This window comes from Procambarus clarkii, chromosome 81 (assembly GCF_040958095.1).
Source record: "Procambarus clarkii isolate CNS0578487 chromosome 81, FALCON_Pclarkii_2.0, whole genome shotgun sequence".
NCBI lineage: Eukaryota > Metazoa > Arthropoda > Malacostraca > Decapoda > Cambaridae > Procambarus > Procambarus clarkii.
Window position 1 is genome coordinate 9,627,108 of NC_091230.1, and position 17,427 is coordinate 9,644,534.

At 41.7% G+C, this 17,427-nt stretch overlaps 1 protein-coding gene across 1 annotated transcript in view; it reads right to left on the reverse strand.

Moving 5' to 3' along the window:
• LOC123773031 (insulin-like peptide receptor) overlaps positions 1-17,427 on the reverse strand; it is a 531,432-nt gene that overhangs the window by 479,663 nt on the left and 34,342 nt on the right. The gene's annotated exons all lie outside the window — the stretch shown is intronic.

A 17,427-nucleotide genomic window follows, 5' to 3' on the forward strand; every position in this document is an offset into this window, starting at 1 on the left:
ATGAATTTGGAGGATATTCAATTAATTTTTTATACCGAAAGAGATTTCAAAAGGAGGGGAACATAGATAATTTGTGGAACTGGATGACAAACCCACTTGCATACCAGAATCACAGATCCAATTACACACACCAAAAAGGAACTCCAACTACGACAAGCAACTGCCCTACGACAATCAGCACTGGTCAGAACAAACTCAATAAATCCACGCATGGATTTAATGGACCTGCCAAAAAATCTCCCAGTCAAACTATCACAAATAGAGTAACCTCATTCATCTTTGCCAACATTCAAGGACTAATAACAAGAACATAAAACAAAGTACAATTCATAAATGGCCTCCTCACTGAATCAAATGCAGTATTTGGAGCTTTAACAGAAACCCATGCAGGGTGGAATTCTTGGACTGAGATATCTGGCTACCAGGATATAATCTATACAGTTGTGATATGGTAATTAGGTCACATGGAGTAGTGTGTCTGTATCTTAGGGAAGACTTTGTATGCTCAGAACACCTTAACTCAACAAATAAGAAAATAAACTTAGTTATTATTCTTATATAGAAACCGCCAGATGCAACGGCTGAGGAATTCGCAAAACAGATTAACAAAAACAGAAAATAGCCGTAATAATTTGGCGAACCCGACACCTGATATTATCTTCCTTGATGACTTCAACTTGCCAAATCTAAGATGGAGAATAGCAAACAATAATATTATACTAGGAAATCTATCGGGACATAACCAACCACAAATTAAAGAAGTGTTTAGATTCTCCGACAAATTTTCACTCAACCAGCAGATATCAGAGCCAACGAGAAATGAAAATGTTCTAGATCTGGTCTTTACAAACAATGAAGACATAATCAGGGACATTACGATATCAGATACCACATACTCGGATCACAAGCTCATTGAAGTGCAATCTCCAATCAATACTCAGAATAAACTTAAAACGTTGATCAAGCGAGAGGGGTTATTCAGTAAATTAAATTTTAATAATACAGTCAGTCTCCGTGGTGTAGTGGCAAGACACTCACCTGGTGTTCCGCGAGCGCTTTGTCATGGGTTCGTATCCTGGCCGGGGAGGATTTACTGGGCGCAAATCCTTAACTGTACCCCTCTGTTTAACTCAACAGTAAAATGGGTACTTGGTTGTAACAACGATTCATCACGGCGGGGATCGTATTCCAGGGACTTGCCCGAAACGCTACGCATACTAGTGGCTGTACAAGAATGTAACAGCTCATGTATATATCTAAAAAAAATAAAAGAATAGACTAGGAGACAATAAACAGGGAACGTACAAACATTCCACGGGAAACTGTTTTAAGTAATAAAACTCCTACAGAAGGAATAGAAAACTAACATCAGAAACATATCAAGATTGTCTGAAACATGTTCCTTTGAGGAAACCCAGAAAGAGGTCCAACGTAGACAGAGAACGCAGACGACACAATAAATCAACTCAGGAAATCTCTCCAGACACAAAGCAGAACGCCTTGAAGGAAACCAACGTCGTCTATGCCTTCAAATGCCCACATGGGGACTTTAAGCCCCAAAGAACTCAGTATATAGGGAAGACTACAACGTCTCTTTCCAGGCGATTAACAATGCATAAGCAATAGGGCGCCATCAAGGAACATATAATCTCCTCTCACAACCAGAACATCACGAGAGAAGTCTTAACAAACAACACAGAAATCATCGATAAGTACAGCGATAGCAGGCGGCTCGACATCTGCGAGGCACTACACATCAAAAATTCAACATGAGCAATCAACTGCCGATTAATGCACAACTATATTCTACCCACTTCAAGACTCCGAACCAATATAGAAGCCTCAAGAGGAAGTATGGGCCAATAGGCCCTCTGCAGTTACTTCCATTCTTATGCCCTCATATCCAATTAATACCCACAGTGTCGTGTTCTGTCTTGTATTTGTCACAAGTTTGTTGACCTTATCCAAAACTGTTGCCCAATATCACCTCACCCAAATGCGAGTATAAGTATGACGGATTTGCTGACTCTGTTTTGTGTTTTCAAGTTATAGTCGTGTGTGTACACTAAAGTCTTTGAAAATGCAATAAGTTATTATGAAACGCGTTCAAGTGTCGCATCAGAATAGAAATAAAAATGAATTTTGGAGAATTGATTTTTCAATTGCCATCGACAGTAAAAAGAAACATAAGAAATATTGAGAAAATTCGCGTTAGAATTTTTAATCTTACTTTTTCGGTCATATTTAACAACATATGCTTACAAGAAAGACTGCTACCAAAATATACTAATATATATATATATATATATATATATATATATATATATATATATATATATATATATATATATATATATATATATATATATATGTCGTACCTAGTAGCCAGAACTCACTTTTTGGCCTACTATTCAAGGCCCGATTTGCCTAATAAGCCAAGTTTTCCTGAATTAATATATTTTTTCTAATTTTTTTCTTATGAAATGATAAAGCTACCCATTTCATTATGTATGAGGTAAATTTTTTTTTATTGGAGTTAAAATTAACGTAGATATATGACCGAACCTAACCAACCCTACCTAACCTAACCTAACCTATCTTCATAGGTTAGGTTTGGTTAGGTAGCCGAAATAGTTAGGTTAGGTTAGGTTAGGTAGGTTAGGTAGTCGAAAAACAAATAATTCATGAAAACTTGGCTTATTAGGCAAATCGGGCCTTGCATAGTAGGCTGAGAAGTGCGTTCTGGCTACTAGGTACGACATATATATATATATATATATATATATATATATATTTTTTTTTTTTTTTTCTTTTTTTTTTCTTTTTTTAAATTTGTGAGGGTACCACCTCTGGTGCCAATGTGGGGACCCATAGCCTCGGAGAAGAAAATAAAAAGTATTCAGAGGAGACCTTGTGGTTTCTCACTGAACACTAATATTATCTTCTCCTACCACCCCCATTCTTTTGTATGTACACATATATTTACTTTATTTGAAGTTTGTTACAAAAAAGGAGTTACATATGGGTTACAAAGATGGTTGTCATAGGTTGTCGAGTTCCTCCAGCTCCTCAGATGGCGGGAAGGAACCCTGGATGCAGTGCGCATTTCCCCTCTGTATCGCCACACTGAAGCGCTGGAAAAGAAAGCTTGCAGCTCTCGGGTCCCTTGTTGTTTCAATGAGCCTAGAACCCAGTTCCTTCAAAAAACTGGTAGCACTTTTACCCCAGGCGCCGAGCGTCTCAGAAGCAATGGGGACAAAATTGTAGTGGTGATCCAGTTCTCTATACTTACGGGATTTGGCTGCTTCCCTGTGGGTGGCAGCGCCACCTGGTTGTGCAACACTGAGGTTAATGTAGGTGTTAGCCAGGGTTGATACGCACGTGTAGTCCCATACCAACTGCTTGCCATTCTTCCAGGGGTTCACTGTGATACCATCCGGGCGACCAATAAGAGCATCAGAGTTACGGGGCGTTAGGTAACGGGGCTCTCTTTCAGCTGGGCATCCAGCTGTGGTGAGGCTCCTCTTGATGATGTCGTTAACTTCACTGTGCCTCGAGTGCCATCCCCCTGTGCTTTGGCAGAGTAGGCCATGGTGACCGTACCTGTCAGCCACCACCTCGCCGCAAATACACCTATATCTGGTGTGGATTGGGGCAGCAAGGCGGAGGGCCACAGCAATTCGGAGGGCGTGTGGTGTGAGACGCGTGCCAGTTGCCGACATTGGGGTTGCTAACAGGAAATCCCCTGTATATATATATATATATATATATATATATATATATATATATATATATATATATATATATATATATATATATATATATATGTCGTACCTAGTAGCCAGAACGCACTTCTCAGCCTACTATGCAAGGCCCAATTTGCCTAATAAGCCAAGTTTTCCTGAATTAATATATTTTCTCTAATTTTTTTCTTATGAAATGATTAAGCTACCAATTTCATTATGTGTAAGGTCAATTTTTTTTTATTGGAGTTAAAATTAATGTAGTTATATGACCGAACCTAACCAACCCTACCTAACCTAACCTAACCTATCTTTATAGGTTAGGTTAGGTTAGGTAGCTGAAAAAGCTAGGTTAGGTTAGGTTAGGTAGGTTAGGAAGTCGAAAAATAATTAATTCATGAAAACTTGGCTTATTAGGCAAATCGGGCCTTGCATAGTAGGCAGAGAAGTGCGTTCTGGCTACTAGGTACGACATATATATATATATATATATATATATATATATATTATATATTATTAAATATGACCGAAAAAGTAAGATTAATAATTCTAACATGAATTTTCTCAATCTTTCGTACATTTCTTTTCACTGTTGGAGGTAATTCAAAAATCAATTCTCCAAAATTCATTTTTATTTCAAGTCTGACGCGACACGAGCGCGTTTCGTAAAACTTATTACATTTTCAAAGACTTTAGTTTACAAATACACAACTGAATAGAACTTACACATCTCCGATTTTTGTTTATATCTATATTTGAGTGAGGTGGATGGGGTGAGGTGGCATTAATAGGGTATTACTTTCATCAACACAAGACAGAACAAGAGGTGGCATTAATAGGGTATTAATTTCATCAACACAAGACAGAACATGAAACAATGGGTATTGAAATGGAAGTGATTGTAGAAAGCCTATTGGTCCATATTTCTTGATGCTTCTATATTGGAGCGGAGTCTTGAGGTGGGTAGAATATAGTTGTGCATTAATTGGCTGTTGATTGCTGGTGTTGACTTCTTAATGTGTAATGCCTCACAAACGTCAAGCCGCCTGCTATCGCTGAATCTATCGATGATTTCTGTGTTGTTTACTAGGATTTCTCTGGCGATGGTTTGGTTGTGGGAAGAGATTGCATGTTCCTTAATGGAGCCTTGTTGTTTATGCATCGTTAAACGCCTAGAAAGAGATGTTGTTGTCTTGCCTATATACTGGGTTTTTTGGAGCTTACAGTCTCCAAGTGGGCATTTAAAGGCATAGACGACGTTGGTCTCTTTTAAAGCGTTCTGCTTTGTGTCTGGAGAGTTTCTCATGAGTAGGCTGGCCGTTTTTCTGGTTTTACAGTAAATCGTCAGTTGTATCCTCTGATTTTTGTCTGTTGGGATAACGTTTCTATTAACAATATCTTTCAGGACCCTTTCCTCTGTTTTATGAGCTGTGGAAAAGAAGTTCCTGTAAAATAGTCTAATAGGGGGTATAGGTGTTGTGTTAGTTGTCTCTTCAGAGGTTGCATGGCGTTTCACTTTCCTTCTTATGATGTCTTCGACGAAACCATTGGAGAAGCCGTTGTTGACTAGGACCTGCCTTACCCTACAGAGTTCTTCGTCGACTTGCTTCCATTCTGAGCTGTGGCTTAGCGCACGGTCGACATATGCGTTAACAACACTCCTCTTGTACCTGTCTGGGCAGTCGCTGTTGGCATTTAGGCACATTCCTATGTTCGTTTCCTTAGTGTAGACTGCAGTGTGGAAACCTCCGCTCTTTTCCATGACTGTTACATCTAGAAAGGGCAGCTTCCCATCCTTTTCCATCTCGTAAGTGAAACGCAGCACGGAACTCTGCTCAAATGCCTCCTTCAGCTCCTGCAGATGTCTGACATCAGGTACCTGTGTAAAAATGTCGTCAACATACCTGCAGTATATGGCCGGTTTCAAGTTCATGTCGACTAAGACTTTTTGCTCGATGGTACCCATGTAGAAGTTTGCAAACAGGACACCTAGGGGAGAACCCATGGCGACCCCATCTACTTGCTTATACATGTGCCCATCCGGGCTCAAGAAGGGTGCCTCTTTAGTACAAGCTTGGAGTAGTTTCCTCAGAATATTTTCTGGTATGTCAAGAGGAGTACAGGCTGGATCACGATACACTCTGTCGGCTATCATCCCGATTGTCTCGTCCACAGGTACGTTGGTAAACAGCGATTCTACGTCCAACGAGGCTCTTATCCCTGTGGCCCGTGTGCCCCGCAGTAAGTCAACAAATTCCTTTGGAGACTTCAGGCTGAAGGCGCAAGGAACATAAGGAGTCAGCAGGCCGTTGAGTCGCTTCGCCAGTCTGTACGTGGGTGTGGGTATCTGGCTAATGATTGGCCGAAGTGGGTTTCCAGGCTTGTGTGTTTTGACATTTCCATACGCATATCCAGGTTTATATTCCCCAATGATCTTTAGCAGGTGGAGTTCGGATTTCTTGGCGTTCACAGTTTCGATCAGCTCGAAACTATGAACGCCAAGAAATCCGGACTCCACCAGCCAAAGATCATTGGGGAATATAAACCTGGATATGCGTATGGAAATGTCGAAACACATAAGCCTGGAAACCCACTTCGGCCAATCATTAGCCAGATACCCACACCCACGTACAGACTGGCGAAGCGACTCAACGGCCTGCTGACTCCTTATGTTCCTTGCGCCTTCAGCCTGAAGTCTCCAAAGGAATTTGTTGACTTACTGCGGGGCACACGGGTCACAGGGATAAGAGCCTCGTTGGACGTAGAATCGCTGTTTACCAACGTACCTGTGGACGAGACAATCGGGATGATATCCGACAGAGTGTATCGTGATCCAGCCTGTACTCCTCTTGACATACCCGAAAATATTCTGAGGAAACTACTCCAAGCTTGTACTAAAGAGGCACCCTTCTTGAGCCCAGATGGGCACATGTATAAGCAAGTAGATGGGGTCGCCATGGGTTCTCCCCTAGGTGTCCTGTTTGCAAACTTCTACATGGGTACCATCGAGCAAAAAGTCTTAATCGACATGAACTTGAAACCGGCCATATACTGCAGGTATGTTGACGACATTTTTACACAGGTACCTGATGTCAGACATCTGCAGGAGCTGAAGGAGGCATTTGAGCAGAGTTCCGTGCTGCGTTTCACTTACGAGATGGAAAAGGATGGGAAGCTGCCCTTTCTAGATGTAACAGTCATGGAAAAGAGCGGAGGTTTCCACACTGCAGTCTACACTAAGGAAACGAACATAGGAATGTGCCTAAATGCCAACAGCGACTGCCCAGACAGGTACAAGAGGAGTGTTGTTAACGCATATGTCGACCGTGCGCTAAGCCACAGCTCAGAATGGAAGCAAGTCGACGAAGAACTCTGTAGGGTAAGGCAGGTCCTAGTCAACAACGGCTTCTCCAATGGTTTCGTCGAAGACATCATAAGAAGGAAAGTGAAACGCCATGCAACCTCTGAAGAGACAACTAACACAACACCTATACCCCCTATTAGACTATTTTACAGGAACTTCTTTTCCACAGCTCATAAAACAGAGGAAAGGGTCCTGAAAGATATTGTTAATAGAAACGTTATCCCTACAGACAAAAATCAGAAGATACAACTGACGATTTACTATAAAACCAGAAAAACGGCCAGCCTACTCATGAGAAACTCTCCAGACACAAAGCAGAACGCTTTAAAAGAGACCAACGTCGTCTATGCCTTTAAATGCCCACTTGGGGACTGTAAGCTCAAAAAAACCCAGTATATAGGCAAGACAACAACATCTCTTTCTAGGCGTTTAACGATGCATAAACAACAGGGCTCCATTTAGGAACATATAATCTTTTCCCACAACCAAACCATCGCCAGAGAAATCCTAGTAAACAACACAGAAATCATCGATAGATACAGCGATAGCAGGCGGCTTGACATTTGCGAGGCACTACACATTAAGAAGTCAACACCAGCAATCAACAGCGAATTAATGCACAACTATATTCTACCCACCTCAAGACTCCGCTCCAATATAGAAGCATCAAGAAATATGGACCAATAGGCTTTCAACAATCACTTCCATTTCAATACCCATTGTTTCATGTTCTGTCTTGTGTTGATGAAATTAATACCCTATTAATGCCACCTCTTGTTCTGTCTTGTGTTGATGAAATTAATACCCTATTAATGCCACCTCACCCCTTCCACCTCACTCAAATGTAGATATAAACAAAAATCGGAGATGTGTAAGTTCTATTCAGTTCTGTATTTGTAAACTAAAGTCTTTGAAAATGTAATAAGTTTTACGAAACGCGCTCGTGTCGCGTCAGACTAGAAATAAAAATGATTTTTGAAGAATTGATTTTTGAATTACCTCCAACAGTGAAAAGAAATGTACGAAAGATTGAGAAAATTCGTGTTAGAATTATTAATCTTACTTCTTCGGTCATATTTAATAATATATGTCTACAAGAAAGACTGCTACCAAAATACACTAATATATATACTAATATATATATATATATATATATATATATATATATATATATATATATATATATATATATATATATATATATATATATATGTCGTACCTAGTAGCCAGAATGCCCTTCTCAGCCTACTATGCAAGGCCCAATTTGCCTAATAAGCCAAGTTTTCATGAATTAATTGTATTTCGACTACCTAACCTACCTAACCTAACCTAACCTAACTTTTTCGGCTACCTAACCTAACCTAACGCATAAAGATAGGTTAGGTTAGGTAGGGTTGGTTAGGTTTGGTCATATATCTACGTTAATTTTAACTCAAATAAAAAAAAAAATTACCTCATACATAATGAAATGGGTAGCTTTATCATTTCATAAGAATTAAAGTTGAGAAAATATATTAATTCAAGAAAACTTGGCTTATTAGGCAAATCGGGCCCTGCATAGTAGGCTGAGAAGTGCGTTCTGGCTACTAGGTACGACATATATATATATATATATATATATATATATATATATATATATATATATATATATATATATATATATGTCGTACCTAGTAGCCAGAACGCACTTCTCAGCCTACTATGCAGGGCCCGATTTGCCTAATAAGCCAAGTTTTCTTGAATTAATATATTTTCTCAACTTTAATTCTTATGAAATGATAAAGCTACCCATTTCATTATGTATGAGGTAATTTTTTTTTTTATTTGAGTTAAAATTAACGTAGATATATGACCAAACCTAACCAACCCTACCTAACCTAACCTAACCTAACCTATCTTTATAGGTTAGGTTAGGTTAGGTAGCCGAAAAAGATAGGTTAGGTTAGGTTAGGTAGGTTAGGTAGTCGAAAAACAATTAAGTCATGAAAACTTGGCTTATTAGGCAAATCGGGCCCTGCATAGTAGGCTGAGAAGTGCGTTCTGGCTACTAGGTACGACATATATATATATATATATATATATATATATATTATATATATATATATATATATATATATATATATATATATATATATATATATATATATATATATATATATATGACAATGTCAGACCACGAAGGAAAAATGAAACAGGAAATTTCCTTAAGTACTTTCGTATATTAAATACAATATTTTCGTGATATACACATATATATATATATATATATATATATATATATATATATATATATATATATATATATATATATATATATATATATGTGTGTATATCACGAAAATATTGTATTTAATATACGAAAGTACTTAAGGAAATTTCCTGTTTCATTTTTCCTTCGTGGTCTGACATTGTCATATATATATATATATATATATATATATATATATATATATATATATATATATATATATATCAATGATGCACCGGAAAACATTCAAGCGTGGCATAATGTCCTTCTGTTTGGCAATGTATGCCTCACCGTCCCTCCAAGGAGGGACAAATCACTTGCTTCCTCGGTCCTGAGGGCGATAAATGAATACCCAAGGGGGGACAACCTAGTTCGCCTGCCTCTCCGAGCAAAACACACCCACCGCAGAAATGGTAACAACAACATACCGGAAACGTACAAAATCAGAGCACAAATCACCAAGAAAATTGAAGAGGGAAATACCGCAAGTGCTATTAGAGTCCTCACCAGTGACGAGAAAATTGCTCCTCGAAACTCAGCCACAGCACGGGCCCTGCAAAGCAAGCACCCACCCAGAGCCCCTCAAGGCGACAACATCGTTCCGCCATCAGCCGACACCATTTCAGACCCATTAACAGTTGGTGAATCTGAGGTCTACAAAGCAGCCCTTTCTTTTCCACCTGGGTCAGCAGGCGGCTTTACAGGGTTAAAACCTCAACATATCAAGCAAATGTTAAATCCTGCGGTTGGTGATGCTGCACAAGATCTTCTTATGGAACTCACAAGGTTCGTCAACATGTGTCTGGCTGGTGAGATACCTGAGGTCATCAGGCCTCTCTTTTTTGGTGCCTCCCTCTGTGCTCTCAAAAAGAAGGACGAAGGAATCAGGCCAATCGCTGTTGGCAACACTCTCCGACGCCTGATTGCCAAGGCTGCTACGAGGGTTGTCAGCCAGCAAGCGGCTGAATTGCTGAAACCAATCCAGCTAGGATTTGGAATCCCCCAAGGCTGTGAAGCGGCTGCCCATGCAGCACGAGCATACATCACAAACATTTCTGATGAAAAGGCCCTGCTCAAACTGGACTTTAAGAATGCCTTCAACATGGTAAGAAGAGATGCAGTACTTTGTGCCGTACATCGCCATTTCCGGCCCCTCTACCCGTTCATACTATCGTGCTACAGTGGCGAGTCAAAACTGCTCTTTGGTGAACATGAAATCAGATCATGTGAAGGTGTTCAGCAAGGTGATCCTCTTGCTCCCCTTCTTTTCTGCTTAGTCTTAAAAGAAATCACCGAAAGCTTGTCCAGCGAGTTCAACATCTGGTTTTTGGATGATGGCACTATAGCTGGCACCGTAGACCACCTCTTGTCAGATATCAGGAAAATAAGGGAGCAAGAAGTAAGCCTGGGTCTCGTCCTGAACCCTTCCAAGTGTGAAGTAGTCTCCTCCAACCCAGACATCGTAGCTAGAATAAGGTCTGCCTTGCCTGGAGCCCATGTCATTAGGGCCGAGAACAGCACCCTCCTTGGAGCTCCCCTCGGGTCTAACGCCATTGAGGAGATCCTCGACAAGAAAATCGCAGACCTTAGGAGGATGGAAGACAGAATAGGTGACATCGATGCCCACGATGCTTTTTATCTCCTCACCAAATGCCTATCCCTTCCGAGGCTAACCTACTTTCTGAGGTGCGCCCCATCTTACAACAACCCAAAGCTTGACGAGTATGACCTCCTACTGAAGACCATGCTGGAAAAAGTGGTTAACCTCTCTCTCAACGAATGCCAGTGGAAACAAGCCACTCTTCCTGTCAGGCTCGGTGGCTTGGGTGTCCGCACCGCCACCCAAATTGCAGTCCCAGCCTTCCTGTCTTCCTCCTCAGCATCAGATGACCTGGTTAAGGAAATTCTACCTGACACCCTGAGTGATGTAGCGGGGATACAGGACCCCCACTACACGGAATGTGACACGAAATGGGGTGCCATGACAGACCCAGCACTCAGACCAGCCATGCCGAAAGCCAAGAAACAATCCAGTTGGGACAGCCCCATTGTAGACAAAGAAGCCACAGCTTTGCTGGAGGCAGCAACAACCCCCAGTGATCGTGCACGCCTCACAGCTGTGCAGGCTCCCCATGCAGGGGACTTCCTTCTGGCAGTCCCTATGTCTGCGACAGGCACACGTCTTGATCCGCAGGAGCTCCGTATTGCAGTCGCTCTCCGCCTTGCTGCCCCTATCCACACTGTTCACAGGTGTATTTGCGGCGAGGCAGATGCTGACGAATATGGATTGCATGGCCTGCACTGTGGAAAATCGGGTGGTTGGCACACTAGACACGACGAAGTCAACGACATCATTAAAAGAAGCCTTGCCTCTGCTCAGTGTCCAGCGGAGAGAGAGCCCCGCAACCTACTGAACCGTGACTCTGTTAGCTTTGCCGGCCGACCAGACGGAATCACACTGCGTCCGTGGAAGGGTGGCAGGCAGTTAGCATGGGACTATACTTGCGTATCCACCCTGGCAACGACATACATCACCCTCTCTGCCGGCACGGCAGGAGCCGCAGCGACACACAGAGAAAAACAAAAGTCAGTCAAGTACAGGCAATTAGATCAAAGGTACAATTTCGTTCCAATAGGGTCTGAGACCCTAGGCCCATGGGGTGAGAGTGCAAGAAGGTTTCTTAAGGATCTTGGTTCCAAGCTCATTGACACCACAAGAGACCCTAGAGCAGCAAGTTTTCTCTTTCAGCGCCTCAGTGTCGCGATCCAGAGGGGAAATGCCCGCTGCATCCTCGGTTCCTGCCCGGCGTCGGAGGAGTTCGAGGAAATCTACAGCCTCTAGGAAGCGAACTTTTTCTTGTGTCCTCTTAATGTTCATTTTTTGTATAAAATCAGATATGTAACTGTATAACCTTGCATAATAAAGTGTACATCATAATAAAAAAAAAAAAGGGGGTGGTAGGAGAAGTGAACACTCTTTCGTATTCAGAGTTAAATGTCAAGTTTTTCCCTGAGTGCTCTGTGTTCCCTTCTCTGAGGCTGTGGGTCCCTATAATTACACCAGTGGTGGTACCCCCCTATATATATATATATATATATATATATATATATATATATATATATATATATGACAATGTCAGACCACGAAGGAAAAATGAAACAGGAAATTTCCTTAAGTACTTTCGTATATTAAATACAATATTTTCGTGATATACACACATATATATATATATATATATATATATATATATATATATATATATATATATATATATATATATATATATATGTGTATATCACGAAAATATTGTATTTAATATACGAAAGTACTTAAGGAAATTTCCTGTTTCATTTTTCCTTCGTGGTCTGACATTGTCATATATATATATATATATATATATATATATATATATATATATATATATATATATATATATATATATATATATATATATATATAATATATATATATATATATATATATATATATATGTCGTACCTAGTAGCCAGAACGCACTTCTCAGCCTACTATGCAGGGCCCGATTTGCCTAATAAGCCAAGTTTTCATGAATTAATTGTTTTTCGACTACCTAACCTACCTAACCTAACCTAACCTATCTTTTTCGGCTACCTAACCTAACCTAACCTATAAAGATAGGTTAGGTTAGGTTAGGTTAGGTAGGGTTGGTTAGGTTCGGTCATATATCTACGTTAATTTTTACTACAATAAAAAAAAAATGACCTCATACATAATAAAATTGGTAGCTTTATCATTTCATAAGACAAAAATTAGAGAAAATATATTAATTCAGGAAAACTTGGCTTATTAGGCAAATCGGGCCTTGCATAGTAGGCTGAGAAGTGCGTTCTGGCTACTAGGTACGACATATATATATATATATATATTATATATATATATATATATATATATATATATATATATATATATATTTAATATATATATATATGTCGTACCTAGTAGCCAGAACGCACTTCTCAGCCTACTATGCAAGGCCCGATTTGCCTAATAAGCCAAGTTTTCATGAATTAATTGTTTTTCGACTACCTAACCTACCTAACCTAACCTAACCTAACTTTTTCGGCTACCTAACCAAACCTAACCTATAAAGATAGGTTAGGTTAGGTTAGGTAGGGTTGGTTAGGTTCGGTCATATATCTACGTTAATTTTAACTCCAATAAAAAAAAATGACCTCATACATAATGAAATGGGTTGATTTATCATTTCATAAGAAAAAAAATAGAGAAAATATATTAATTCAGGAAAACTTGGCTTATTAGGCAAATCGGGCCTTGAATAGTAGGCCAAAAAGTGAGTTCTGGCTACTAGGTACGACATATATATATATATATATATATATATATATATATATATATATGTTGTACCTAGTAGGCAGAATGCACTTCTTGGCCTACTATGCAAGACCCGATTTGCCTAATAAGCCAACTTTTCTTGAATTTATATATTTTTCTAAAAAAATCTTATATTTCTTCATATAATACATATTGCTAATGAATTATAGCAATCCATTTCATGATGTATGAGCTAATTTTGTTTAATTTGAGTTAAAACTAACATAGATATATGACCGAACCTAACCAACCCTACCTAACTTAACCTAACCAAATCCGCTATAATTCATACTGTAAGTGCTACCAATAATTATTAAATCGTCAATATATTGATTTTTCAAACACACTATTTCAAATTATGTCTGTCTAGACGAGAATTTTTTAATCATATATCCACGCTGGCTACTCTCACCAGTGTGGGGACCGAACCTGAGAGATTTATATTAATTTAATATTCATGAATTTATATAGAATTTATATTTACATTAATTTATATATTTCGATAGCAATTTGTATGATGTTTAGCGGACGGTATTTCTGCAATATTCTCACAAATCGACTCCTTACACATTGGGGGGGGGGGTTATATTAAATTTATATATATGCAGCCAATCAAACTACAGTATTAAACTACATATATTAGTAATGATAATCTAGGTCTTATCTTACACACAGAAATCAAAAGCATGATGCATCAAAAATCACAAGCATGATGCATCAAATGAACACATCTACAAGGGCCGTGACAAGGATTCGAACCTCGTCATGGCCCTTGTGGATTTGTTCATAGGTCTTATCTTATTGTATAATAGGCTTAGTCCACCAGGTATTAACCAGGATGATGACATCAAATAATCCTCAGTTGAGACTAGCATCCATCACTAATGTACTGATGTACCAAGATTAATTCTTGCTTCCTCTTCTATACCTGTTAAAAGGACACTTCCTGTAAAGCAGTAATCCTATATATGGCAGCTATATCAGAGAAAATACTGTATACTATATAAGATAAGGACCAAGGAATAATTACCTGGATGATGTCGCTTGTCATACGTGCTAGCCGGAACTAATCCTATCTACCTGACATTACCGGCCAGAAATGACTAGATAAGATTTTGGAAAGACACTTCCCTTGTTCAGATGATGACTGCATGCTGATGATGGAAAAACAATTTGATCTCCATAACACATCGTCCAAGGGAGAATTATAGGAGCTGAACTCGCTCCTGCGACTCTGTTATCCAACAATGGCTGACTGACACCTTGGCTCTACTTGTCCAGATGTCAGTAATTGGTAGAAAGGTCACATTTACTTTATTTTGGTACTGATAATTAAGTTAACTCAAATGAGATGTTTTCATGATGTTAAAAGTCCAAAGACTACTGTATTAAGAATAATTCCCTGCAGAATAGCTGGTGAATTTAATACCGACATGGCAATGATATTCTATTTTCTATTGATAGAAAATTCCATACAGGCTACATTTTCTATGGGTTAACTTGTGTATACAACAGCAGCAATATTATCTCCCTATTGTATTTAATATTAGTAAATGGTATCGGGTTTTCCAACAACCAGAGAGGCAGCGGGGGCACAGGACGCCTAGCACCCGGAGCGCCAGACCATAGTAGTAAACCATTGTTTACTACACAAGAGTGGTGTTTCAAACACCAACATCCATTTGATGGTGTTTTGAACTTTTAAGAGGGTCGACTGCTAGCAGGTGTGGAGTGAGGACGTTTACCGACCCTCCGTGGCTGTTGGAGTTGTTTGCTGTTTTGGTCGCCAGGTGGTGTGGGCGTCCCTGCCCTACCAGTTTTGTTGCCTGCCTGGCTGCGTTGACGTGGCTGTTTTGACATGGGGGGGCCATCTTCCTCCTGTTCAGCGTGTGAACTCCATGGGCCTGGAGTTCACTTGTAAGGCTGGTTATCCGACCGTCGAGATGGTGATGTGTGACATGCTTCGTATCCCGGTGGAAGCTGTTTACAGTGTGGAGCTAGTTACGGCCCATCGGGTTGTTATTAAGTTCGTGGGGGAGGACGAGTACCGGGACTTCCTCCGTCGGTACGGGGGGCGTACGTTGCCGTTGCCAGACGATGCCGGCTCTGTGGCGATTTCGGACTGCAGTGGTGCCCTGACTTATGTCAGTGTCCATGGTGCGCCCCTGGAGTTGCCTGATGACCACCTCCGGCGTTACTTCGGGGGATTTGGTACTGTTGTCAGCATGCAGGTGAACATGCTCTCCTTGGGGCGGTATGCTGGGAGGCGTACAAACATTCGCACGCTGGGGATGCGCCTGCGGTCGGATATACCTTCTTCTGTCCGGCTTATGGGATACTACGTCCGGGTGTATTATGCCCGGCAGCCTCGTACCTGTTTCCGGTGTGGCCTGTTGGGGCATCAGGCTGGCGGGTGCTCTGAGGCCCCAACTGCTCCTGTCAACTTGTTCTGCGACAAGGATTTCCCACCACTCCCTCTGGAGGCAGTTTCCGGTGATGTTGATGGGGAGGTGCGCGTCCCGTTTGCTGCTGCAGCTTCCCCGGCGGCGCCTGCCATTCCTCCGGTTGTTGCCGCCATTCCTCCGGTTGTTGCCACCCCTCCTCCGGTTATTGAGGTACCGTCGGTTGGTCTGCCTGATCCTGTCGCTGTCCCAGCTGCTCCCGTGGGCCTTCATGGAGCTCCCTGTGTGAAGTCGCTGTCTTCTCCCTCGTCTTCTGATTCTGTGCCTGGCCCTGTGTCCGTGTCTTGGGTCCCGGATGTGCTTGGTGCTGGGGTGGCTGCGGAGCCTCCTGTTGTGTGTGGCCCGGTTCCCCCTGTGGTAGAGGCTGCTGCCGTTCTGTGTCGGGCGTCGGTTCCTCCAGCTCGTGGTACCCGTGTTTCTGGGTCACTTACCGGCTCTGACGATATCCGGCCGGTGCCCAAACGCTCCCGACGTTCGTCTTCTGCCTGGGCCGACATTGGTGACTTCAGTGACTGCGGGTCTTCGGGTATTGACAGTGTGGATACGGATGCGTCGATGTCTCCGCGGTTCGTGGTGGTGGAGGTCCATGTGCCTGCTGGTGCTGGTGCCTGTATCTCGGACGTGCCTTCGGTTCTTTCTCCGCCGGGGAACTCTCCGCTATGAGGGGTGGTGGCTTCCGCTGCCAGGGATGGTGTGGATTCTGGTGCTGGGAGTGGCCTGGTGGTGACGTTACGGAAGGATGCGCGCTGTCCGGGTTCCCTGCTGTCGTCTGGTGGTGTGCCCGGGGCCGCGGGTACCCCTGTGGTGCGGGTGCGTGTTGGGGCCCTGGGGGACGTGTTGCCGGCGTCTGTGATGCCGCCTGGTCACTGGTCAAAGATTGCCGAGTTACTGCTGTCTGACGGACCGGAGTGCTTTCATGGTGGGCAAGTTCCCTTCCTGTGGGGGCGAGTAGCGACTTCTCGCCTCATGAGTACTACCATCTGGGTCCCCAGTTTGCAGGTGTTTGTTGCCCCGGTTCCGGATGTTATGGCGTCCCCGGTGGATGGAAGGGATCCTTTGCAATGGGTGTTCTGGGAGGCGTTTAATGTACGGTTCCTGCGGGCCAGGTTCCCGGGCAAGTATGTGCTCTGATTTCCTGTGTATTTGCTCTATGACATGCTGTGTGTCCTTCTGGCTGTTTGTTTGCCCTGTTCAATTATGTGCTTCTGCCTCTCCCTTTGTGCGTTGCTTTGCTGTGT